Source organism: Strigops habroptila, chromosome 2, assembly GCF_004027225.2.
Source record: "Strigops habroptila isolate Jane chromosome 2, bStrHab1.2.pri, whole genome shotgun sequence".
Lineage (NCBI taxonomy): Eukaryota > Metazoa > Chordata > Aves > Psittaciformes > Psittacidae > Strigops > Strigops habroptila.
The window spans coordinates 59,657,359-59,685,234 of NC_044278.2; the positions used below are offsets into that span (position 1 = coordinate 59,657,359).

The 27,876-nt window shown below is 39.8% G+C and overlaps 1 long non-coding RNA gene across 2 annotated transcripts in view; it reads left to right on the top strand.

The window, feature by feature from the left end:
• The window catches only part of LOC115604249, a 144,787-nt gene extending 118,434 nt beyond the window's left edge, over positions 1-26,353 (top strand). The window contains exon 4 of one of the 2 annotated variants that reach the window (XR_003990191.1): positions 24,559-26,353. This is a non-coding gene — a long non-coding RNA (uncharacterized LOC115604249). The remainder of the gene's footprint in view (positions 1-24,558) is intronic. The other variant, XR_003990190.1, reaches the window with a different exon arrangement.
• The last annotated feature ends 1,523 nt before the right edge of the window (positions 26,354-27,876 follow it).

The following is a 27,876-nucleotide window of genomic DNA, read 5'->3' on the forward strand; positions in this document are numbered from 1 at the left end:
AAGTTGGCAGGGGAGAGGAGGGTGGTTGTATTTATTTCAAAGCAAGGGCACTAGTTAAATTTTTTAAAAATAAATTAATTTTTAGGATCAGATATCTACCTTTAGCCTGACTCCTAAAGTCAGACTTCCATAGTATTACTTAAACCTCTTGGTGTATGTATGCATCTATCTCAATACTATTTGCACCTGATGGCCAATTTTAACCAAATTTGACAATGAATTCCCATTGTTAGTGTCCTCACTGAGAAAGAGGCTGAATCTCAAGATCAATCTTGAGATACCAGAGAGGCTATGCCAGCGTGTACTACTGTGATTCTCCACATTAGGGAAAATCAAGTGAAAGCTTTCACATAATAAAAGCATGAAAGTCCAAAGCTTGAGATGTGGAGACTAGTATTTATTAGCTCTGCTGCTTATGTTGCTATGCATGTAAAACACGTTTATTATGGATTTACTTAATTTTGATGACTTTTTAATGTTTCAAAGTATTTCTTAGACCTATGTGTCTAAATACTAATAAGACTCAAATGAACACACTACTTACTGAAGCTAATGGGAGATAAATGTTGTCTGGGCCTCTTAATGTACAAATGTGTCTTCTTTTTTATGAGTGATTCCATGATATTGAAATAATTTATACCGAGATGGGAGAAAATCCATTGTGACAGATCATGTTTCTACATTCTTGAACTGCATGTCAACAGCTCATAATTTTCTTAAAAGTGTTCATTATTCTAAATCACACCAGATCAATTTGCTGAATAAAACTTGCTGCTTAAGTTGGTCAAGAAGAGTAAGTTGCAAAAGATTTGTATGCAAAATTGGAGCTGTGATGGCTAAAAGTTCAATTTGTGTGCTTAATAACACAGCTACAAACACCGAAAGATTGCCTCCCTAGACTGTTTTTCCCTGCAGTAGCCTGGATAACATTAAGAAGGACTACAGAGCCCTGGGAGAGGTGGTTAGGGGCTCTGGAGCTCAGATAGTTTTTTCATCGATTCTTCAGGGCAAAGGGGAGGACCTTAAAAAAGCTAGGCGTGTCTGGCAGGTTAATAAATGGTTAGAATGCTGGTGCCATAGTCAGGGGTTTGGCTATTTAGAACATGGGGCTCCATTTGGGAGGCCAGATCTACTGGAGGCTGGTGGAGCTGGTCTGACAAAGAAGGGGAAGAGCTGTTTTGCTAGGAGGCTTGCCAGGCTGGTCAGGAAAGCTTTAAACTAGATGTGTTGGGGGAGGGGAGCATTGATCCATCCCAACATTCCTGGTCAGTTGCCAGCACCTGTAATAAGTGCTTGGAGCGATGTAGAGATGTTCCAGCTGCCCCAGCCATTGAGTCGGCTTCATTTGGAGCTCGGCTAAGGTGCCTCTATACAAACACCCGTAGTATGGGGAACAAGCAAGAGGAATTAGAGATGTGTGCAAAGCTACGGGAATATGATGTCATTGGTATCACAGAAACATGGTGGGATGGCTCCTATGACTGGAATGTCGGAATGGAAGGTTACAGGCTGTTTAGAAAAGACGGGCCAGGCAGACGGGGAGGGGGTGTTGCTATCTATGTCAGTGATAGGCTAGAGAGTATGGAACTCTGTCTGGGGACGGGTGATGAGGTAACAGAGTGTTTGTGGGTCAGGATCAAAGGGAAAACAGCAATGGGGGACATTACGGTGGGGATCTGTTACAGGCCGCCTGATCAAGAGGACTCTGTGGATGAAGCGCTCTGCAGACAGATAGGAGCAGCCTCACGCTCGCAGGCCCTGGTCCTCATGGGGGACTTCAACCATCCTGACATCTGTTGGAGGGATGGTACGGCCCGGCACAAGCAATCCAGGAGGTTCCTCGATTGTGTGGAAGACAACTTCCTCTTTCAAGCAGTAGAGGAGCCGACGAGGAGAGGTGCCATGCTGGACCTTGTGCTCACCAACAGGGAGGGACTGGTTGGAAATGTAACGCTCCAGGGCAGCCTTGGCTCTAGTGATCACGAGATGGTTGAGTTTGAGATCCTCAGGACGGTGAGAAGAGCATGCAGCAAGCTCACTGCCCTGGACTTCAAGAAAGCAGACTTTGGCCTCTTCAGGAACCTCCTTAGTAAGGTTTCATGGGATACAGTCCTAGAGGGCAGGGGGGCCCAAGACTGCTGGTCGGTATTCAAGGATCACCTGCTACGTGCTCAAGAGTGTTGCATCCCGACTAGAAGAAAGTGCAGCAGGAGGGCCAGGAGACCTCCATGGCTGGACAAGGAGCTGCTGAGGAAACTTAGAGGGAAAAAAGAAGCTTATAGAAGGTGGAAGCAAGGACAGGCGGCTTGGGAAGAATACAGGAGCATTGCCTGAGAAGCTAGGGACCAGGTTAGGAAAGCTAAGGCCCAGCTAGAATTAAGTTTGGCAAGGGATGTAAAAGATAACAGGAAAGGATTCTATAGATACGTAGCAAATAAAAGACAGACTAGGGACAATGTAGGCCCTCTCCAGAAGCTATCAGGAGAACTGGCTACCATGGATTTGGAGAAGGCTGAGGTTCTTAATGACTTCTTTGCCTCAGTCTTCACCAGCAAATGCTCTGACCACACAACCCAAGTCTTGGAAAGCAAATGCAGGGACTGTGAGAACGAAGACCTTAGGCCCACTGTAGGAGAGGATCAGGTTCGAGACCATCTTAAGAACCTGAACGTGCACAAGTCCATGTGACCTGATGAAATCCATCCACGGGTCCTGAAGGAGCTGGTGAATGAAGTTGCTAAGCCACTGTCCATCATATTCGAAAAATCCTAGCAGTCAGGTGAAGTTCCCGATGACTGGAAGAAGGGTAATATAACCCCCATTTTCAAGAAGGGGAAGGTGGAAGACCCGGGGAACTACAGACCAGTCAGTCTCACCTCTGTGCCTGGCAAAATCTTGGAACAGTTTCTCCTGGAAAACATGCTAAGGCACATGAAAAACAACGAGGTGGTTGGTGACAGCCAACATGGCTTCACTAAGGGGAAATCCTGCCTGACCAATTTGGTGGCCTTCTATGATGGAGCCACGGAACTGATGGACAGCGGCAGAGCAGTTGATGTCATCTACCTGGACTTGTGCAAAGCATTCGACACTGTCCCACATGACATCCTTGTCTCTAAATTGGAGAGACATCAATTTGATAGATGGACCACTCGGTGGATAGAAATCTGGCTCGATGGCCGCATGCAAAGAGTTGTGGTAAATGGCTCGATGTCCAGTTGGAAACCTGTAACGAGTGGTGTCCCTCAGGGATCGGTGTTGGGACCGGTCCTGTTCAACATCTTTGTCGGTGACATGGACAGTGGGATTGAGTGCACCCTCAGCAAGTTTGCCGATGACACCAAGCTGTGTGGTTCGGTTGATATGCTGGAGGGAAGGGATGCCATCCAGAGGGACCTTGACACACTTGTGAGGTCGGCTGATGCCAACCTTATGAAGTTTAACCAAGCCAAGTGCAAGGTCCTACACCTGGGTCGGGGCAATCCCAGGCACTGCTACAGGCTGGGCAGAGAAGAGATTCAGAGCAGCCCTGCAGAAAAGGACTTGGGGGTGTTGGTTGACGAGAAGCTTAACATGAGCCGGCAGTGTGCGCTTGCAGCCCAGAAAGCCAACCGCATCCTGGGCTGCATCAAAAGAAGCGTGACCAGCAGGTCGAAGGAGGTGATCCTGCCCCTCTACTTTGTTCTCGTGAGACCTCACTTGGAGTACTGCGTACAGTTCTGGTGTCCTCAACATAAAAAGGACATGGAGCTGTTGGAGCGAGTCCAGAGGAGGGCCACGAGGATGATAAGCGGGCTGGAGCACCTCCCATATGAAGACAGGCTGAGAGAGTTGGGGCTGTTCAGCCTGGAGAAGAGAAGGCTGCGTGGTGACCTCATAGCAGCCTTCCAGTATCTGAAGGGGGTCTATAAGGATGCTGGGGAGGGACTCTTCCTTAGGGACTGTAGTGGTAGGACAAGGGGTAATGGGTTCAAACTTAAACAGAGGAAGTTTAGATTAGATATAAGGAAGAAGTTCTTTACAGTGAGGGTGGTGAAGCACTGGAATGGGTTGCCCAGGGAGGTTGTGGATGCTCCATCCCTGGCGGTGTTCAAGGCCAGGTTGGACAGAGCCTTGAGCCACGTGGTTTAGGGCAAGGTGTCCCTGCCCATGGCAGGGGGGTTGGAACTAGATGATCTTAAGGTCCTTTCCAACCCTTACGATTCTATGATTCTATGATTCTATGCTAGCTTAAAATATGGTGTTTCCAAAAATATTCCCAATAGTTGGTTCATTTATTAGTGTATTAGGAAAACGTGATTGAAAAAGGTTGTGAACTCCATCCGGTTGTTCCATAGGCCCATTGACTGTATTGGACTTTTTCTTGAGGTTTTCTTCTGCTCCTGCACTGGCTTTTATAATTCCAGAAACTCAGGTGGCTAACCATATGTGTTCTTAATGAGGCAGGGAGTTAATTACCCATCTAGTTTCTTTAAGAAATTCCCTGGCTCTCAGTGAAGAAGCTTCCTTGAAACAATTCTACCTCCTCGCATGTCCTCTAGCTTTTTATGAGTGATAGATATTAAGTGCTGGACATTTCCGAGACTGACATGCAGGAATTAGCAGGAATGTATTTGTGCATTATCCTTCAGAGGTTTCAGAGACTTGCATTGAAAACTTTCATGACCCTGTAGCAACAGAGAAACTGTTACCCAGAGAAACTGATTATCCAAGGAAAAATTGCAAAGTAGCCCAGCGAAGAGCAAACATAGTTTTCAGTAGATTTTTAGTTTCACTTAAAAGCTTTTGAAAGCATTTTCTTCTAGTGACACACCCTTTCTGTACTACTTCATGGAAGCAGTCTAAAAGTTGGCTTCAAAGGATTTTCTTTAAACATGAGAGCACTGAGTTTCCTTGAGTCTTCTGGGACAGATTTCAAATGTTTGAATAAAAGCAATCCCAATCTGGGCCAGTCACTGTTATATCCAGTGTCATCAACGGAATTTAGTAATTGCTCTTAGAAAATAAGTTATATGATGTGTCTTAGACACTATATATTCTGATAATATATACATTCTGATAATGGAGTCACTTTTCAGAAGGGATCTTTCCAATCACTGACTATAAAGGGCATTTTACGTGACTTGCATAGTCTTCCAGGTCTAACACCTAGGCAGCTAAAGTTTGGTAAAATAAATGCTATTTTTCACATGCAAGTATTTTCAAGATTTTGGAATTATTACTCTTCTATCTCAGATCTCTGGCACTATCAGTGGAGAAAGATACCAGAGATTAACAATAATAATAATAAGAAAAAATATATGCAGCCTTAAGAAAAATGAAATCATGTTCCTAGTATTAGTCACAATCACTATTAAGGGTCATATTGCAGGACTTAATAAGACAATAAGCCAGTAGCCAATGTTCTGCATAAATAATGAGCCAAATCAAAATCAGTCATGCATCTAATTGGGACATTTGTACTACACTGCTTGAGGCATAGAATACTTTTCAATGCTAGATATGTGCTTGGCAAAATTAATCAGATAATCAACTCTCAGTCTCATCTCCATTTTATGAAACTCTGTGGCACCAGATATGGGTAAGATAGTATTTCTGCTGACGGTGGTCTTTAAGAGGTTAAAAAAAAAAAGAGATAACTATGTCATAAATATCCATAAAGAAGATTTTGTGAATAATTACTCTTTTAAAAGTACCCAAGCCTAATGCGGAAGGAACCAGACTGGTGATCAAGGTTCTCTTTCTATTTCTTCAGATACCCTGATAGTTGACCATAGCCATATTTATTCCCCTTTTTGTACCTCAGTGTCCTCCTTTCTAAAAGAAAAGTAATGATAAAGTATTACTCTGAGGTCTGCTGAAAGTGCTATTTCATAAGCCCAAGAGATTGTTTTCAAAACATAGCTTACATTGAGAACTCAGTGAATTATTAGAAAAGCCTAGGAATGGTACTAAAATCTTGTCAGGATCAAGTTCCAGAGTTTATTCAGCACAATACTGTAAACAGTACCAAAAAAGTAAGTTAGAGTGTTTTAGGAAGATTAGACAGTAATTTTCATCCTTAAGCTAACAATCCACTGTCAGGGAAGAGATTATTTTTATGCCTCATGCCTGAGATGGACAGAGGCCCAACTGGGCCCCCAGATAAATTAATTCAATTCACCTGTGGTCACCTGAATTATTTTGTGGCTCTTGTCCATGCTGCCTTCACTCCTGTGGGGCATAGAGAACAACAGAAAGAAGATGTGGACACACCCTCTAGCAGGAAAACACCGGAGGCTTTCTGGACCCTACTGCAGCTCATGTGACAAGTACATCTTTGATGACCCTTTCTTCATGTTTAGGGGACAACAGGACCTGGTCATATGGTGAGACATGGACAGGAAATACATGATGGGCAAAAAAGCTTGTTGATAATACATGTGGGAGGAGTAACAACGATGTGTATTCCTCAAGAGATCTTGTGGCAAGGACTGTGCAGCTGTACAAGCACTACTGTCCTAAGCTACAAAAAATAGTATTCATGTCTACATTTATCATAGAAGCAGAAGGGATTCTTTTTTTAAAAAAAAAAAAAAAAACACAACTCAGGAAGGAATATGTGCTGTGTCCAGATATTTTCAGGAAACTGGATTTCAAGACTCTATAAAGAAGAAAAGATACTGAAAAGAACTGATTTCTGAACATTAACATGAATTGGCTATGTCTAAGTTAGGCATTAGTTATTTTACTTTGTTTAGCCTGATAGTTATAGTACAGTAACAAAGAGCTCTGAATAAATATCAGCTTGCTGCAATGCTAATGAGGACTCTTTGAGGGAAGATTTTCAGCCAAGTATCTCTCAACACAATTGGAATGAAGAAGTACGCAGGCTTTCAAAGTGACTATTTCGATGCTTAATTATGTTGGAGAATTTAGCAGATCTCTTTAAATTATACAAATTTTTAACAGGACAAGATCATGAAAGCCAGCTACATGTCCTTTTCTGGGATAGGTTTAGTGTGATTATACTAGCCCATCTTTCAGGAAAGTTTTAATGATTTCCTGTGCGTATGCTTTCAGCCCCAGAAGAGGTATAAACACATCATAGTATGGGCTATCACTGAGGTTTTTATGGTTAAGGTCAAAATGAATATAACAAACCTTCATTCACATTGCTGTTGACTGAAACCCCTTCTGAGGTTTTAAAAAAGTTTGATTAACTTGAGAAAGTTTGGTATTTTTCATGCTTTAGTAGAGCAGATAAATCTATACAATGGGAAACTGACATATTACAAGAGACTATTCTTGCTGTGTTTCTGATTTGGCTGGCATGACTATAAGTCAGTCAGTCATGTTTAAACGCCGTTTTGTAACTCCTTTAAAATAGTGGCTTGGGGAGATCAGTCTGTCCACAAAATCCTCTTAAATTATATAGAGCCACAGGCAATTAAACAGTTAAAGCTGAGTCCAACCTGAAGAGGAAAAACAAGTATTCCCCACAGCACAATAGTTGCTCAATAGTCTTGCCCCTGGGACAGGGCAGGTTGGGGACAACCTGATTTTAAAATAATGCTTTGGCAAAACAGCTGTTCTGGATGCTTACCAGAATCAAAATTTTAAAAATCTCTGTTTCATCAAGCTCAGATATGATCTGCCTGTCAAATAACATTAACTGAATTTAAAAGAGATATAACAAAAATGTGATGGAGGTCCAGCAATTGCAAAACTAGCTTTGCATTAAACTAGAACGTTTAAAATTAGGTGGTTATTTCCCAAAAATAAACTAGATGTGTTGGGGGAGGGGAGCATTGATCCATCCCAACATTCCTGGTCAGTTGCCGGCACCTGTAATAAGTGCTTGGAGCGATGTAGAGATGTTCCAGCTGCCCCAGCCATTGAGTCGGCTTCATTTGGAGCTCGGCTAAGGTGCCTCTGTACAAACGCCCATAGTATGGGGAACAAGCAAGAGGAATTAGAGATGTGTGCAAAGCTACGGGAATATGATGTCATTGGTATCACAGAAACATGGTGGGATGGCTCCTATGACTGGAATGTCGGAATGGAAGGTTACAGGCTGTTTAGAAAAGACAGGCCAGGGAGACGGGGAGGGGGTATTGCTATCTATGTCAGTGATAGGCTAGAGAGTATGGAACTCTGTCTGGGGACGGGTGATGAGGTAACAGAGTGTTTGTGGGTCAGGATCAAAGGGAAAACAGCAACAGGGGACATTACGGTGGGGATCTGTTACAGGCCGCCTGATCAAGAGGACTCTGTGGATGAAGCGCTCTGCAGACAGATAGGAGCAGCCTCACACTCGCAGGCCCTGGTCCTCATGGGGGACTTCAACCATCCTGACATCTGTTGGAGGGATGGTACGGCCCGGCACAAGCAATCCAGGAGGTTCCTCGATTGTGTGGAAGACAACTTCCTCTTTCAAGCAGTAGAGGAGCCGACGAGGAGAGGTGCCATGCTGGACCTTGTGCTCACCAACAGGGAGGGACTGGTTGGAAATGTAACGCTCCAGGGCAGCCTTGGCTCTAGTGATCACGAGATGGTTGAGTTTGAGATCCTCAGGAAGGTGAGAAGAGCATGCAGCAAGCTTACTGCCCTGGACTTCAAGAAAGCAGACTTTGGCCTCTTCAGGAACCTCCTTAGTAAGGTTTCATGGGATACAGTCCTAGAGGGCAGGGGGGCCCAAGACTGCTGGTCGGTATTCAAGGATCACCTGCTACGTGCTCAAGAGTGTTGCATCCCGACTAGAAGAAAGTGCAGCAGGAGGGCCAGGAGACCTCCATGGCTGGACAAGGAGCTGCTGAGGAAACTTAGAGGGGAAAAAAGAAGCTTATAGAAGGTGGAAGCAAGGACAGGCGGCCTGGGAAGAATACAGGAGCATTGCCTGAGAAGCTAGGGACCAGGTTAGGAAAGCTAAGGCCCAGCTAGAATTAAGTTTGGCAAGGGATGTAAAAGATAACAGGAAAGGATTCTATAGATACGTAGCAAATAAAAGACAGACTAGGGACAATGTAGGCCCTCTCCAGAAGCTATCAGGAGAACTGGCTACCCTGGATTTGGAGAAGGCTGAGGTTCTTAATGACTTCTTTGCCTCAGTCTTCACCAGCAAATGCTCTGACCACACAACCCAAGTCTTGGAAAGCAAATGCAGGGACTGTGAGAACGAAGACCTTAGGCCCACTGTAGGAGAGGATCAGGTTCGAGACCATCTTAAGAACCTGAACGTGCACAAGTCCATGTGACCTGATGAAATCCATCCACGGGTCCTGAAGGAGCTGGTGAATGAAGTTGCTAAGCCACTGTCCATCATATTCGAAAAATCCTAGCAGTCAGGTGAAGTTCCCGATGACTGGAAGAAGGGTAATATAACCCCCATTTTCAAGAAGGGGAAGGTGGAAGACCCGGGGAACTACAGACCAGTCAGTCTCACCTCTGTGCCTGGCAAAATCTTGGAACAGTTTCTCCTGGAAAACATGCTAAGGCACATGAAAAACAACGAGGTGGTTGGTGACAGCCAACATGGCTTCACTAAGGGGAAATCCTGCCTGACCAATTTGGTGGCCTTCTATGATGGAGCCACGGAACTGATGGACAGCGGCAGAGCAGTTGATGTCATCTACCTGGACTTGTGCAAAGCATTCGACACTGTCCCACATGACATCCTTGTCTCTAAATTGGAGAGACATCAATTTGATAGATGGACCACTCGGTGGATAGAAATCTGGCTCGATGGCCGCACGCAAAGAGTTGTGATAAATGGCTCGATGTCCACTTGGAAACCTGTAACGAGTGGTGTCCCTCAGGGATCGGTGTTGGGACCGGTCCTGTTCAACATCTTTGTCGGTGACATGGACAGTGGGATTGAGTGCACCCTCAGCAAGTTTGCCGATGACACCAAGCTGTGTGGTTCGGTTGATACGCTGGAGGGAAGGGATGCCATCCAGAGGGACCTTGACACGCTTGTGAGGTGGGCCGATGCCAACCTTATGAAGTTTAACCAAGCCAAGTGCAAGGTCCTACACCTGGGTCGGGGCAATCCCAGGCACTGCTACAGGCTGGGCAGAGAAGAGATTCAGAGCAGCCCTGCAGAAAAGGACTTGGGGGTGTTGGTTGACGAGAAGCTTAACATGAGCCGGCAGTGTGCGCTTGCAGCCCAGAAAGCCAACCGTATCCTGGGCTGCATCAAAAGAAGCGTGACCAGCAGGTCAAAGGAGGTGATCCTGCCCCTCTACTCTGCTCTTGTGAGACCCCACTTGGAGTACTGCGTACAGTTCTGGTGTCCTCAACATAAAAAGGACATGGAGCTGTTGGAGCAAGTCCAGAGGAGGGCCACGAGGATGATAAGAGGGCTGGAGCACCTCCCATATGAAGACAGGCTGAGAAAGTTGGGGCTGTTCAGCCTGGAGAAGAGAAGGCTGCGTGGAGACCTCATAGCAGCCTTCCAGTATCTGAAGGGGGTCTACAAGGATGCTGGGGAGGGACTCTTCCTTAGGGACTGTAGTGGTAGGACAAGGGGTAATGGGTTCAAACTTAAACAGAGGAAGTTTAGATTGGATATAAGGAAGAAGTTCTTTACAGTGAGGGTGGTGAAGCACTGGAATGGGTTGCCCAGGGAGGTTGTGGATGCTCCATCCCTGGCGGTGTTCAAGGCCAGGTTGGACAGAGCCTTGAGCCACATGGTTTAGGGCAAGGTGTCCCTGCCCATGGCAGGGGGGTTGGAACTAGATGATCTTAAGGTCCTTTCCAACCCTTACGATTCTATGATTCTATGATTCTATTCTAAAAAAACAAAGTTTCAGGCTTTATTTTATCAAACCTGATATTTTTTGAATGTGAGAGTTGGTAACAGTTTTCCTTTTCTGGGTAGGAAAAATTTTTATTTATAGGTATAAGTCCATCAGAGAGATCACCTGTGTTTAGTGATCTCTCTGATCATCTAAGATGAAAAATCTAAGAGAACTGATATAAAATTGACAGACCAGGGAAGGATGTGAATTCAGTTGCATTTCTTCACTAAAGATCTAGAACTAAATAACTTCATAAATATGGTTAATACCTTAGAGTCATGGCTATGATTAATTTGTCTCTTAGTTGGTAAATCCAGGCTGAAGAGAAAAGCCTGTCTAAAAGCAATTAATCAGGTGCTCAAGACTACCAAAACCAGCTTGTCTGAAGGGTGGAAAATTGTAATATTAAAACATTTTGGTCTTTGTTACTAAAATTTATTCTGGAGACCTCAACGAAAGCCTCAGAAGTGACTCAAGTCAGAGAAAAAAATTGTGAAATATTGATGTACCTCTTTGTTTAAATCCCAGTGGTTAGGCAATACTCTTCTTGGGTTTGACTGTCACCTAACACAAATTTTATAGAAGTGTGTTTTCACTGACTTCATTGTTGCTCTTTAAAACAAGTAAGATCAGAATTAAATTATATTCAGAGTTCTATCAGTACTGTACATCTGTATTACAAGGGGATAACAGAGCTTTTAATTTTTCTGGTGTTATCACCACCTTTATATCAGGAACAAGAAAGTTTCTATTGCTATGTTAAATCTTCAAATACTTCAGTTTGAATTTCAAGTACATACTGGAGCTGGAACTGTTGTACTTAGTGAATATGATTTTCTTCCTTTCTCACTGTCCAACCATAACTGTTATATCCAGAAGTCTGTATTCATAGTGTTGTTCTAAGCTTGATAAATGATAAATTTTACCTCAGGTGATCACAGGGCTTTTTAACAAGTTCTATGACAATATCTGAAGTAAATCCAACACCATTGTAACTTTGGAGGATTAAAAAATATTAACAAGCAATGGCATCTGAAGCATTGGTTAGTTCTGCTTCTTGCTACAGACCCCCGAATTTCCCCCAAGAGTTTACATACTCTTGGAGACGGGTAGTCAATATGACTAATGAACAAAATGAATGCAGAGTAACAATGAAAGTATTTTGATTAGCATAAGTATGCACAGTTTAGCAGTATATTCACCATTTCTCTTAGCTTTGGGAATGTCATGTGGAAGGAAGATTAATTTTGTGGGGCTCAAACTAGACATCCAAGACCCTGAAATTCTGTCTGAAACAGAGGCAGCAGATTGCCAGATTAGAAAAAAAGTTTGTAATGCTTTCAACATACCATTATGTAAGGAGGGGGACTAGATGACAATTTTAGGTACGTAAATAAACGGAAAGGCATAGGTCTGTATTGCCCAGGAAGGAGCAAGAAATATTTAAATTTGCTAGTTTTCAATCTTGAATGTGTATATAAAATTACACTAGTTTTAGAGTAAAAAATTTAACTGTATTACATCCCCTGTGAGCCATCTTACGGATCATCCATCTCCTATTCTGACAAAATTATTTTTGAGCTTAGCCTTTTAGATTTAGGATGACCTTTTGATTTCAAAGATTTGGAAAGTTCCCACAGACTCTCTCTGGGCAACTTTGTATTGCTTTGCAAATTCTTCCATCACTGGTTCATATCTACATGGTCTACGGCAACAGAGATTTGACTTAAGATGTCACAGATGCTTTACAACCTAAAAGCACTCATAGAAAGTCCATGCATTTGTAATTTGATCTAATCTTTTGAATGTTTACTTTTTCCAACATTATCAGGACAAGGGGTGAAGGAGAGAATAGTTAACTCAAACTAAACTGTATGTTAACATATTTTTTAATAAGTTTTGCTTTTGGAAAAAAAAAACCAAATCCAAACACCAAACTTGAAGAATCTGACAAGGTAATATATATTTAGTTCACAAAAACATTTTGACCTTTGATCATCAATGTGTAACTGAAAAAAGCGTGCTGCACAGTTACACTTTTCTTCACTTTAGAGGTCAGAGAGGGTAGGAAAACTGCTTTTTCATTTAATTGCATATAAACATGTCCCTAGCCACTGCTTAAACCAAATCATACACAGAATGTTAAACTACTGCATGTGAAGTTAGCAGCAAATTAATATTTCATGAAAATCCTGCATTAACGCCTTGATCCTGACCTTCAGGTTTAATGGGGAACTGGAACAAAGATATAGACCAAAGGCTTCAGTGCTGCAGTAACAACAAAGAACACTACTTCTAGAGCTCATCTCTTTCCTCTCTGTTCAAAATATCCATGAAGGTTTGACGCAGTTCTAGATATTTCGTCTTGGCTCCAAAGTTCTGACTGTCCCCACACAGATCCTCTCAGGAGAGGCTTTCATTTGCCAATTTCATTTACCTATTTACCTTGTATGTTAAAGAAAGGACAAAATTATTTCCTGGCCTGCATATCTCTGCTAGGCTTTGGCCAGTAGTTGTACATAGTCATAGGTCTGAAGATACAGACACATCTTTGTTGGTCTTGGCCTGGGTGGTCTGGGACATTGTCATTCCCTGTGACACTACAGTATCAAGTACTGCTCAACAGTATTCCCTATGTCTAGCAAGTGATTTTGCTGAGTATATTAATCTCTTGCTTAGAGCCATCCATCACAGTTCGCTGCTCTCGGAAGCACGCTACAGCAACAAAGCACATGCCCATCCACTGGCTGAGTTGTCATGGTCATGATTTAGGACAACCCCGTAAGTGTTCAGGAGCTGTAGATATGGTGTGGACCAGTCAGAAGATGACATAGGTAGCAACATTACACCTGAAGAAGGGTGCTCATTGCTGGAGATTGGGCTTAGCAGTAGAAAGAGACTTTTAAAGATGGCTGTTGTTGATTCCCATTTCTCAAAACAAATCTAAAGGCCAGAAAAGAACAAAACCGATGTGTGGCAATTTCAGTGCTTGCCCAGGGTTCCTTGAAGAATATATTTACCACAGTACTCCTCAAAAACTTTTCCTGTTCCAATGGGACTATTCTTCTCAATATTTTATGTTATCTGATCCCTGGCTCTTAACGTAAACTAAAAAGAAGACGGCATGGTAACTCCCACATTTTGTCCAACACTTGGCATTCATTAAATTACTGTCCCCAGTAGAGAAAAAATTGATCAGACCATTTGTCTTTTCCATATGTCTATTGTTGTTAGGACCCCTTTTGTACTAAAACTGGCACATAGATACAGAATGGATAACATATTGATATTATAAGTATACCACTAAAAGGGCATAAACACCTGAGCTTTCAAAATCAATCAGTCAATGAGACACTAGCCCCAGTGTGGGTACAGAAATCCTCTGAAGTGGGAGGAAATAAATACAGATTGATGTCATGCTGTCTGCTTTAGTCTGCCAGGAATCAGTAGGTCCAAGAGGCACAACTTTCCCTTTCACTACTACAGGCATCATTTCTGAAACTTCATGATGGCAAATTTAAACATTAACTATGTCTCTGCTAAACATTTTAGTACACTCATAAAGTCCAAGTGCCTGGTCATGGCCATTACAGGACTGCAACAGGAAGCACTTGGATGTTTAACACTGCTAGAGGGTACGCAGGTGAAGAACACAGAACTGAGAGAGGTTCTCCATTTTGATGCAGAAATCTTCCCAGGTTATATTTTTGTATATAAAAGTAAAGACGTCCCTTCACAAATTGTCCTTTGAAGAATTCAAACCACTCTACTGCTAATACAAATGACAAAACAGATATGGGACTTGCTTATACTTTCAATCTCCACAGTAGCACACGTTTCAATTAAAAGTAAAATTATTACATTCTTTAGTTTGTGCATTTTTTTTGATAGAATAGTACATTTATATGTTAATTTTGCTAAGATCAACTTTATTTATCTACAGGAAGCTATTCCAAGATTGTTGTACATTTTCTTCGCTTCTGAAATGTTATCACATTTAATTGCCTGATCTTATTTGGGTTGCAATCATAGTCATTAATTAGCAGGAAGGTGAGGGACAGCATCATATCTAACTATCTGTTATGGCTGCTTTAATGAGGAAAATACCTGCCATCATTTTAAAGGCATCCTGTATACTTCACAAATACAGCTTGCTGTAGCATTCTCATTTAGACTGTGAACATCAAAGGAAATTGATGTCAGGTGTGAACAGAAGCTGTTGAATATATCTGGTGAGGAAGCTGAGTGGTATGTCTGGATGAGAGAGATGAAGGGCAGCTTAAAACATTAACAAAACTACAGGTAATTAGTGTAAACTTTCAAGGGTAAGGTATGCTTGAGGAATAAAAATGTTGTTTATAGCTATTCCCTGTAGTGCCACTATCGCTAAGGGTCTGTCAATGTTTTCATTTATAAAGCTCTATTTTTATAGGATTGTGCACTAGTAATAAAAAATGTGCTTGGGGCTAGAAGTTGACAATTTAAAGAAAAATAAATTGGTTTTGTTGTTTTGGTGTTTTGGGTTTTTTTTTAATTATATTAGTATATAAATAATAGAAGTTTGTCTTTTTTGCATGGTTGTTTTCCTCTGTATAATTCCGCTACTGGTTTAAAATCAAATTAATGAAATTTGGCAACCAACTAGTTCCTAGTATGGACTCATCAGTGTTGGAATTCTTGGGGAAAAAATAAATAGAATAAGATTATTTAGTGTTTCATGGGCAAAATTATACCTTTCAAAGGGAATAATAAAGAATTCAATGCATCTGTAGAATACATTGAATGAATGTTTTCATTCCAAGGTAAGTGTTACAGTATATTACCTGAAAAACGTGCTTAAAGAACTGCCAAAATATAAACAAGTGTGGTCAGTTATAAAGATGTTTTAAGTTTACTGTGCACTATCAGGCTTCTAATGATGTTGTCATATCTCATATCAATAATTCACCATAAATAGAATACAGTAGAAACCTTCTTGGGCTATTAGTACCCTCAGGCTTCTACATACTTAAGAGAGACACAAAGTAATTTTCTAGGGGAAGAAAAGTGCCTTTTGACTCTTACTTTGCAATTATATCAGAATCTCTTTACTGTAAGGAACATTTTTTTTCCTCATCCCATTACAATAATCATAGTGAAATAACGGTTGCATGTTTGTGAAAGGCATCCTTTTAAATAGAAGTTTAAGGGCCAAATGTGCCATGGGTCACAAAAGTGCGTATCTAAAATAGTACTTACTGTTCACACAAATTTTTTTATCTTCCAAGATCTCAGATTTCTTTAAAAGAGAGGTCAAGTAGCATTGCCATTATACGGATGAGGGAACTGAAGGCAAGTAAACAGTTGGCTCAAATGCCTCTCAGCAAAGCAGTGCTAGCAAGGGACTGGAACTCAAGTCTCTTGAACACCATCCTAGTGCTTTAGCACTGTATGAGTATGCCTCTGCTATCTCTTGAAGTCTTGGAAAATAATGGCCCAAAACTCCATCTCAAGAGTTGGTACGTACTCCAAAATGAAACTCTTTAATTTTTTCAAATATTTTAAAGATTGCTATCAAATCCTTAAAATACAACCTAGATAAAGATATGTCCCTTTTTCTTCTTTTTAATGGTGGAAGTCATTGTTTCATCCATATATACATATATATATGGTGTGTTCCTTAATCCTCAAAGGTCATGGTTTCAAACGCACAGTGCATGAGCACTATGAAAGAGATAACATCGTACTCACAAATACTTGCTGCAGCAGCTTTTGGTAAGAGATGACTTTTTAATGTTAGAAAGGGCATTCATTTTAAACTGTGCCTTTCTTAATTGTAAGACCAGGGTTTAACTTCTATGATGATTAATACAGTTGTCATTTCTGTGGGAACACATTAGTACTTTCGTGCAACTCAACTAGTTCCTGGACCTGCAATCATGAATCCGAGTACATATGCCTAAAAGGCAGGGATATGGACATCTAACCTAATCATCTGCATAGCATAGGCTAGAAAATGTCCTAAATGTGATTCTTTGTCTTTAGGAACAGAACACCTCCCAGAAACATCCAAACACAAGCCACCATTTGCTCTGTGTAATTTCATGACTTTTCAGGAGAAAGAGTGAAATTGTCGTTGTCACATTATACCTCATGAGCCCTGGCAAGCCCAGAGTCAGTGTAACTAGGATCTCTTTGTCTAACTAGAGGTGCCTCTGACAGGGAAACTGAGTGGATATTACCAGTCTGGATTCTGATACTAATTTTATAATAAAGCCAGTCTGTGAATCAAGACCTGATCTGGATCGCAGAATCAACTAGGTTGGAAAAGATCTTTAAGATCATCAAGTCCAACCATTACCCCAGGTCTGCCAAGACCACCATTAAACCATCTACACGGTTTTTGAACACTTCCAGGGACAGTGACTCCACCACTTTCCTTTGAAGCCTGTTCCAATACCTGATCACCCTCTCTGTGAAGAAATTTTTCCTAATATCCAATCTAAAACGCCCCTGGCACAGCTTGAGGTCATTACCTCTGGTACTATCGCTTGTTGCTTGGGATAAGAGACCGACCCCTAGCTCACTACAAACTCCTTTCAGGCAGTTGTAGAGAGCAATAAGGTCCTGCCTGAGCCTTCTCTTCTCCAGACAAACAAGCCCTCAGCTGTTCCTCACAGGACTTGTGCTCCAGACCCTTTACCAGTTTTGTTGCCCTTTTCTGGACCCACTTCAGCAACTCAATGTCTTTCTTGTAGTGAGAGGCCCAGAAAAGAGCACAGTATTCGAGGTGTGGCCTCACCAGTGCCAAGTACAGGGGGATGATCACTGCCCTGGCCCTACTTGCCACACTATTGCCGATACAGGCCAAGATGCTACTGGCCTTCTTGGCTGCCTGGGCACAAGCTGGATCATGTTCAGCGGTGTCAATCAGCACCCCCAGGTCCTTTTCTGCAGAGCAGCTTTCCAGTCACTCTTCCTCAAGCCTGGAGCATTGCATGGGGTTGTTGTGACCCAAGTGCAGGATCCGGCACTTTGTCTTGATGCTCATGCTTGTATATATATTATGGTGGGGTTTTTTTTTCCATTCTCTTAATCTCATCACCTGCTGCCCATATATGAAAGGGCTGAATTCTGCCCTTAGATCCCTGACTTCAACCGAGTTTCAGTTTAAAAGGCTGAGGAAAAATTTGGCACAAAAGATTCGATATAGTCACACTTTCTTTTTGTGAGCATGAGGTTATGTTCGGGTGCAATAAACACCTGTCATCTTAAATAGCAAAGAATGTACTGCATTCTGCTTGTGTGTGGTTGGGGGTTTTTTTAGGATAAAAATACTTTAATTTCTAGTTAAATGGAAAGACATAGTGGAAGAACTAACATTTCAGAAAAGATATTGTAAGGAGGACTTCAAGTAAATCCAAATAAATAAAGTGCTAAATATCCTGTTTCATGTAAAAAGACACAATGCTGCTGTTATAATTCAGATGACCTTGAAAAAGATATGACACAGCCATTTCGTTTAATATAATATGCCTAATATTAATATGGAGATGACAAAAACGGTTTTAGACAGTTCCCAATGACTGACAGGTAGTGATATCCTATGAAAAGCTTGAGCAGAACTCTTTCACCGTTTCAAGAATTATCTTTTTTTCTCTCAGAAGTTAAACAAGAGATGAGACCTCCTAATGGCTTTCCATGTGTTCATCACAGCTACCTGCATGAATTTGCAGTAATTAAGCAATCTGAAACACCGACTGACCCAGAGAGAAAGCTATTCCATACCGGTGGTGTCCTTGAAATGTCTTCATCATCAAGCGGTCTCTTCTCTTCATCTCAGTGAAAGCTAATGTCAGCACTACTGTGTAGCAACCCTTCCTTTAAATAGCTATTGAAATCTTATAAGGATGCTTTTTTTATTTAGAAAAAATAAAAAAAAAAAGAAAACACTTTAAAAGGGAAAAATCCCACCAGCAAAGCAGTGTGGGCAGAGAAATGGCCCTGTGAAATGTTTCTGCTATCAGGAGGGGGGGAAAGGGGGCTTGATGGGGATAAAAACATCCTCTCTTTTTTTTAAGGTCCAAAATATAATTAGCATTTGAAAGGATGTGAAGATGCACTACCTCAGGGACCACAATGGCCAAATTTGTGCCATTTAATGTCAACAGCCATTGGAGTTGTGATAAAATTAATAGAGCCTTTTGTGATTGATAACATACCTCATCTGCCATTCCAGTACAAAAATCCCACAGCTTTAGCAGCAAAGAACAATGTTTAGATCAGTTTTGAAAGGAAACTGAAAGCTGTACTTATGCGCTTTAATTATCTTCTGAAACCCGTGACAACCTCCCCTGCTACCACTACCAAAAAGTAAAAATCTATTGTTTTATTATTAACTGTGTGAGGTGAGTTTAGAGCATTTAGTAGCATACTTTGTGAACACTGAAGGGCAAGAGTGATGAGAAAGGGAGGATTTCTACAGTGTTTTTTGAGGTGGAAAACTAGTAATTTATGTGAGGGAAAGAAAGGAGGTGGATTACTGGCAGTGAGATCAACAATGACTTAAGGACTGAAAGGAAGTTAGACATTCTATAAATGTCATACACTTTAACTAGGAATCAGTTTATTTTTCACTTATTGGTAGACTGCACCCATTTTTCTACTCTATTCTGAAAAAGTGGTTAAATCTTTTGGCCAATATGACTTTCAGAATCATGCTGATTAGTTATGTTATGAATCAGAAATTAAAATTTTGCTTAAGGACACCAAGTCACTAGCCTTATAGGGAACATATGTATGATTCTGTTTATTGAACTGAAAAGGCAGCCCGAACATTAATGTAAAGTATTAATTACAAATTTGTTTCATGTTTTTGGGACACCAGGTTTTTTACATTTTAATAAACAGGTTTTTTTATTTGATTTAGAGTCATATAGTGGTACAATTTTTAGATTATTTCGTGCCATCAATCCTCCTTTTATTCTTTTTATAAACTATAACTTATGTAAATCAGCGCAATAAGTTAACAATCTGTCCTGTTCTTCAGTAGATAATATGATACATATACATGTCTAGTAGCACAGCATCTTTTATCCTACTGAAAACTCCCGACAGTTGACTGAAAACCAGTGTATACTTAGCTGAATATGGGCCATTGCACAGCGGCAATTTTTTCATATATCTATACATATTTTCACTATAATTTTATGTCATCAAGATTACAATCTCAGTTAAAAGGTGTCCAGTGTTTAGAGTTGGGTAAGATCTAACACATTATCCCAATAACTTACCTCAGTCTGGAGGAGCAGCAGACTGCAACTCATCACCACCCAATTATTGCAGCACTGACTTAGGAAAGAGTTCCACCATAGATCCTAACGTATTCCTCAACAGTTGCAACAAGTCTATCTAAGCTGTCAAGAGTAGAGCTTGCTAAGAAATCACTGGGGTGAAAGGTGAACTGGTTCACCAAAAACTGAATCTTTCTTTGGTGAAAAATGTATTCAAAACTTAACTGTATCCATCAAGATCACAAAGTTTTAACTGTAGAAGTCACCTAATGCACTAAATAAAGTGCTGAGTCACTATGAATTGCCTCAGTGGTGGAAACCACTCACCAGTTTCAGTGGGGAAAATACATGTCAGAGGAAAGAAGCCGCAGTTATACTGTCCCCAGATGTCATTTCTCCACCACTGCCTCTGCCCTCTAAAAATTTGTACAGAACCTATTGAAAAGTTCTTGAAACCCAATTATTTGCTCTGAAATCAATAGTTCAATGTAGGAGGTCGCTACGTCAGAGTTTCTGTTGGCAAATCTCTGTCACTTGAGCGGTAGCACACAGTATCTGACATCGTGCTCCCTGATATATTGCACAGGCAATAAAGGCATAGAAGAAACAGGTATAGATGCATAATGACTAATAAAGGCAACAAAATCTGAGACATCATTTACTTCACATGATATACATGTAATTTATCATTTCGTGTAACACTTCTGATAAATAAATTTATTCAAGATTTTTAAGTTGATAGGGAAAAGCTTCCTGAATAGTCTAATGCTGTGATAACTTAATGGGACTATCCATAGCCCCGCTGATGAATGCACAGCAATTCCTGTCAAGATACTGGCACTCAGAAAAGCTGATGGACGAAAATATACTTTAAATACCACTTACCTCCGCAGGCTAACTACTGACAAAAAGGACTGACCTTAGAAATTGAGTAACAATGACAGTATCATGTCAAAAAATACATGTAATACCAAAACAACAGAGAAAAATATTTTTTTATCATTATTGTATGTACTTCAGCAGATTGCTGAATGTAGTAAAATGTTATTAATTTTCCTTTTTACGGAGCAGTGAGTCTGTAAAATATGATGTGTTGAGGCCACAGAGATTAGAACTGTTGTACATATATAGTAACACTCATAACTATGACAAGGAGCTCAAACACATAGTTTATACTGCTGTTATAGGTAAAGCAAATGGGAAAGTCTATAATCAAAATTGTCCTTAATTTCCCAAAGAACTTTATTTTAAGCTGGTATGACTATGCCATTGACTTGTTTTAGCATAAAACAATCAGGCTGAAAAAACTCTTCAAAGGCAGATGTCTTAGTTTAACCTGCAATATTTTTCAAACTTCAGCTATAATGGTCTGGTGAGCAGATTATTTACAATATTTTTGCTAAGAAATCTAGTACTTCCAAGCTTTCAGAGAGGTGCTTGAAATTCAGCTCAGAGGAAAAGGGTTTAAGGGAATGAAAAGAGTCAGATTTGTGCCTGCTTGTTAATTTATGATGTAGTTTTCTGACTGTGTCTGTACTGAGCAGCCTTTATTCCTTCACAGCTCTTAACTGCTGAGGGACTGTGCTTGTACCTTCCACACAAGTATGTATAAATGTCCGAATATAAGCCTGCAGCTCACAGTGAGATTTCCCCATCAAATTTCCTTCCAAGCAAAATAGTATTTGCTGCAGCAGTGAGCACCAGAATGGATAGCATGACTTTGCCTTCATTGCTAGCAGCTGTATTTGCTTGCTGTATTGAAGGAAGAACAAGAAATGGGTCAGTACAGAAGCAATGAGTGAACTGCAGCAGGTGTTGGCTGCACCATGCTGGAAGAGACTAACTGGCCAAGATATGGCTATCTTGCTGAAACGACTAGCTTAGTTCTGCAAATATTGAATGCTTAAATGCTTGACTTCAGGCAAATACAGTTTTTTTAAAGACATGGTTCATTTTATACTTGATAACACAGTTGTTTGAAAGACTTCTGGCAAGACATTTCCTTAACAGAACATGACATTTTATCAAAATCAACATTTTCAAAGAAAGCATTGAATTTGTTGAAGTTTTTATTTGACTATGGAAGAAGGATTTTTGCTTTATTATTTCAAATTTATTTCAAGATATAACTAATCAAAATGAGGTTCTGGTGGATGTGGAATGACACACCTCCCCTTTTGCTCTCCAAACTGTGATTCTGCTGGCACTTCCATTTTGCCAACCTTTTTTCCATTGGCATTTAGCAGAAATCTCACCATAAAGTACCACCAGTACAGAAAATATTTGGAGTACTCAGTTTAGAACCACTAGAGAATTGAAGGAGGAATAATGATTATTATACTGCCCCACTAAGTTATTTGCCGAGTTATTTATTTCTGAATATTTTGTATTCACATAGGATATTTTGTTTTGATAATAAGTATCTGAATATGGCAAACTCCATAACGAACATATGTATTTCTTTCTCATTTAAAATTCATTTAAAAACGCCAACAAAAAAGTAGTGATTCTGCTCAGTAATTAGGTTCTTTGTTGTTTAGTATAGACACAACATCTACTAGCCACAGAAAAAACTACAGTAAAGGACAAGGCCTGAAGGACCTTAGAAGAAAAAAATTAGAACTGGTATTAAAATAATGATCAGTAAAATTTCACTAGATGCGCCAAAAAATATATGATAATTCCTACAATAAAACTAACTGTACATTTTTGTGGTGTGTTGACCTTGGCTAGACACAGTTGCCTGCCAGGCTGCTCTATCACTCCCCTCCGCAGTGGGCAGTGGGGCAGAAAAATAAAGTGGAAAAAAATTTGTGGGTCAAGATAGAGGCAGTTTAATAAATCAAAAGCAAAAGCCACATGCAGAAACAAAGGAAAACAAAAGGTTTATTCTCAAATTCCAATCAGCAGGCAGTGTCCAGCTTGTTCCCAGGAAATAGGGCATCAGTACATGTTAGCGGTTTCTCCATAGGACAAATATAGTAATAACGAATGTCCTTCCTCCTCCTTTCTCTTAGCTCTTATTGCTGAGCATCCATCATATGTTATGGAATATCCCTTTGGTCATTTGGGTCAGCTCTCCTGGCTGTATCCCCTCCCAAGCTCTTGCCCAACCCCAGCCTCCTAGTGAGAGGGAATGTTGTAGAGACAGGCTTGATGCTGTGTGAGCATTGCTCAGCAGTAGCCAAAACACTGGTGTGTTATCGACACCCTTCTAGATACCAATGCAAAGCACAGCATTATGAAGGCTGCTATGGAGAAAATTAACTCCATATCGGCCAAACCCAATACAATCTGGTTCATTAACACCATGAGTTCAAAACAGCCATGGATACCTGCCTTGGAGACAGCATGCCCATTTATTGTATGTCATAATTCTTCAGCCTTCTGTAACCTCACTTCTCCACTGAGCTCAAACAATGAACCTGTGACCTCACAAAAGAAAGTAAATATATCATTCCAAGTTATTCTTGTTTCTGTGCCTTCCAGGTTACCTTATTATCTCATTTATGGTCCTGAAGTTGGCCACAAGTATCAAGGTATTCACTGGGAATATGCACTGTGCAATGTTTACAGTCTGTAACATTTTTGGGTTTCCTTTCTCATGGACTGCATCGAGCAGCATGTCAGCAATAGTATTTTTTTGTTTCTTTCTATAATCGTCAATACCCAAAATGTTAACTTCAGCAAAGTTAAAACTACAGTCTGAATATATTGTTAACACCAGAGCAAAATCATAAAAAGTACTTGGATATTAGCCCTTATCTGATTTTACTTTCACTCATGAATCATGAGAAACTGGCTTGATTTTTTGTTTCTGAATGTAGAGCTTTCAGTGAAGATTCTTTTTTATTTGGTTCCTCATTTAGAAGGCTTTTCATGCTTTTGCTATCTGTTTCAAACTGGAGGTGAACTTGACTTTCTATGCTTGGATCAGCTAGACCACACGAGATTTCTTCTCCATCCCTTATTTGCCAAATCTGCAATAGCTCAATGGGTATAATTTTTAGACCTTTTCGCATCTGTATTTGTGTTCAGACTTTTCATCTGGCTGGAGAAAACAGTGCATATTTTAGGAAGAAGAGAAGAAAACAATGCTTTAGTTTGAGCATAAGCCTCTGTTAATTCTGCTGGGAACTGACTTATATTTCCTTTTTTCTTTTTGTACTTGTTCTGTGTATGTGGTACATTTCTTAGAATTTTATATAATTCCTTTTCAATAAAAAGTTTTCCTTGAAGCCTCTTAGCATTCGAGTGTGATTCAGAAGAGCTGCTTAAATATCTACTTACATGTGTACAAGCAAGTATTTCCCCAAAAAACAATGGGGAATTCGTATGCTGAACAGCGGATGTGTGCTAAGGTTAGTTGTTGCAGTAAGGACTATATTAAAAAAAAAAATAAATCTGGAGACATGCACTGATTCCTAGATTATTTTTTTTTTTTTGCAGGGGTTGCATAGGAACCACCTTAAAATTCAATCTCTAATATTTCTTTTATCTTGTAGAAACAGGACCTGTACACATTTTGGAAAGGATCAGTACAGCTACCAATACAGCAGTCAATATCATCTTCTGTTTGGGGTGCAAGGCAAAATCAACTTATCTCCACTCAGCATCATCAGCCAGAACTGGTCAGATAAAGCGGTCATAAAGGTAGAAGACACCTTTACAACTAGCAGACAAGTATGCTCAGATTATAGTTTAAGGGGTGTCAAGATTTTGTCTGGCAAAAGAAGCCACTGTACCTGCTTAACCTGAAAAAAATGAATTTTCAAAAATTAGATTTCAGGAACTTTTTTCAGATGTTTTGTTTGGGGTTTTTTTCTTTTTCTCTTCCTTCTCTCCAGAGTTTGGAATACTGAATTTCCAAATCCTTTACATAGTCTCAATAAAGAGAATCAAGTTCAGCCCTGTGAGCAACATTAGCTTAGTGCTCTGCTAGTCAGAAAAGTCAAATTGGTACTGATAATGTCACTCTTTAACTGCTTTACTCTCTAACGGCTTTTTCTTACCCCATCATTGGGGTTCTAAGTGGAGCTAAATAACAGCAGTAGATGGATGGATGGATGGATGGATGGATGGATGGATGGATGGATGGACGGAAGCAAGCAAGCAAGGAAGGAAGCAAGGAAGCAAGCAAGGAAGGACGAATAGGTGTTCGAATTAATGTAAGTGACAATGAATGAATACTGGAAAATGCACTTGGGTCTGGAATCTGGGGACGGCATAATTTCTATATTCATATATAATTAGCTCTCCATCAGTTTTGCTCCTCATTTTTGATTTTGTGGCAGCAAATGAAAGCAGACGTTCTTAATTGGTAAGTTTTGTAACATCAGCAATGAGAGTTATTGCTCCAGATAAGACCTGGTATTTACTTGGCAATAAATAGCCATTGTTAATTCTTCTCCCAAAACAAGCTGCTGTTCTTATAAAAAATAACACATCATTTCTCAGTGAAAGAATGTTTAAAGGAGTATGTCCTTTCCTGGTATTTTTGTACTATGGAAAATAATTAATATATCTTTATCTGTGCATTTTCCCCTCTCTTCACATGATGCCGTCCATCTGCACAGCTAATGGCAATAGTTTCAGCACTTTATAACCCACTTTTGAAATACTCACCTTTGTTTTAAACATACAGAATATGTAAAGTAGATTCAAAGAAATGAAGGAAAGGAACGTGTAAAAGGCACAAGAGACTTTATTCACAAAAATATGTTGGATCCAGAATCCTGATATATTTTGCCATTGGAGATTCCAGAGCAATCACAATTTAAATGGTGCTGTTTGGAACACTGGCCTGTACAGGCCTTAAGTAACCACCACAGAAATTTTATTGTGGTTCCTACTTCTGTTGTCAGTCTTTGGGAAAGGACAGCCTGAAACACATTTGCTTTTTTGTTATCCAGCAGGTACACATTTATTGGCTGGGCTTGTTGCTGTTTCTGCAAGTCCTGAAACAATTTGCAAATGCACATTTCAACATGCCTCTGTTGAATTCAAATATTTGAATACTGAATAGCTAAGATGATAGAAAGTAATTCCATTAAGATCCCTGATAACAAAAAGGGTTTCAGAGAGATGATTTTGAACATGTAAGTATACTGAAAGTGCATCAGGCTTTATGCTACATAGCTGTCACGTATTTGCCAGAGCTTGGTGTGGAGTGTAAATAAAGATGGTCATTACCTTGTCACCTCTTAACTGTTAATCTGCCCAGAAAAAGCTGGATGTATTGTATTCAGATACTCTTCCTGTTGATTTCTTACCTGTGATGAATAAATAAACAAAAAGACACTTTTTAAATATATAAGCAGGCATTGGAAAATAAGCTGTTGACCTCTTAAACTCATTGGCAGGCTTCTCTGTAGGTACGTAAATAGTTCAAAAAGCATCATTTATCTGATTAATTCCATTAAATTTTTTCAAGATCACGAAAGATTCATGGACAAATTGTGAAAATCCCACACTTATTTGTTATTTAAAATAATTCTCATATTTCTGCAGTAAAGAGTTATTCATTGAATATGCTGATAACTTGAAATTTCCGTAGTTTTTGTTATACAGCAATGGGTCTGATGATAAGTAAAGTAGCATGGACGTGCACCTCTATTTTGTACTGCACATTCCAATTAAAAAAAAAATCCTGTCATCAGTTTTTTTGAATTATGTATTTCAATATCAGTTTTGACAAATATCTGTCATTTAAGTTCATAATTTAATTTTTTTTTCATGTTTGTGTGTTATTGAAACTCACTATTATTCAAGAACAGTTTGAGATCTCAGAGATGGTGAAATTGATCAAATAAATGATTCTGTATAAACAATTGTCTTAGCTGTGGAAAGCCTAAAGAACAAAAAGATTAAATTAATCCCTATATAATAACTGTGTTAATATCAACGTGCAGATTCCCGACACTTTAGTGGCAGCCAGATCAAGCCCAATAATTCTGAAACAAAATGGTGCAACTGTAATTAATATGCATTCATTTATAAACTAACAAAAAAGAACTAGTCTTAAAAACAGATTTTCTGATTTTTTTTTTTTGCCTACTATCTAGCCTTTGTGCTATTTCAGTGGTTAACATTAGTGGAAATATCTATCTATCTCACAGAAAACCTGAAGTTGGAAAAATGAAAAAACCCCACTTTCTTACTTGTTTATGTTTTCAAGAGCTTTATTACTGTTTATAGAAAAACACGAGATTCTGAGCCAACATTTAAGGATTCAAAACACATTCATAAAATACACACAGAAAGATGCATATGCACATATATGCACACAGACACCAAATGCAATCTTACAGAGTAAACAGGAAATAAAAGTAGTTGTGAAGTCCGCAAGTTCACCTGCATTCACTGTTTATGTGTTTCTGAGCTTGTCTGTAATCCTGATAATTAGCCTCCTAGAATTTTTTCTGCTGAAGTGCCTGCAGTGCATTAGAAGTGTCGAAATGAATCATGGTGGGAAACACTATAGAAATCTACAAGTATGGGGGGGAGGAAAAAATTAAGCAAAAATCAAAATACAACTTGATAATTACAGATGAAAAGCAAGGAACTAAAGAGATAAAATTGTGGTAGGAAGTTGAATTGAGAAAAACAAATGTCATTAACTTTCTTTTTTTTTTTTTTTTTTTTTTAATAATAAAACAGAGGAAAGAAACCTTGCCCAGGTTGAAACAAAATATTAATACACTAAACAACTATGATTTTTTCTACTGGTCACATTTAGCTAGGGAGAAATTTAAAAATTCTGCTGGCATGTTTGTTGGGAATAAAAAAGCCTGTAGGTCAAGTCTTTCTGAGAGAATGCCAAA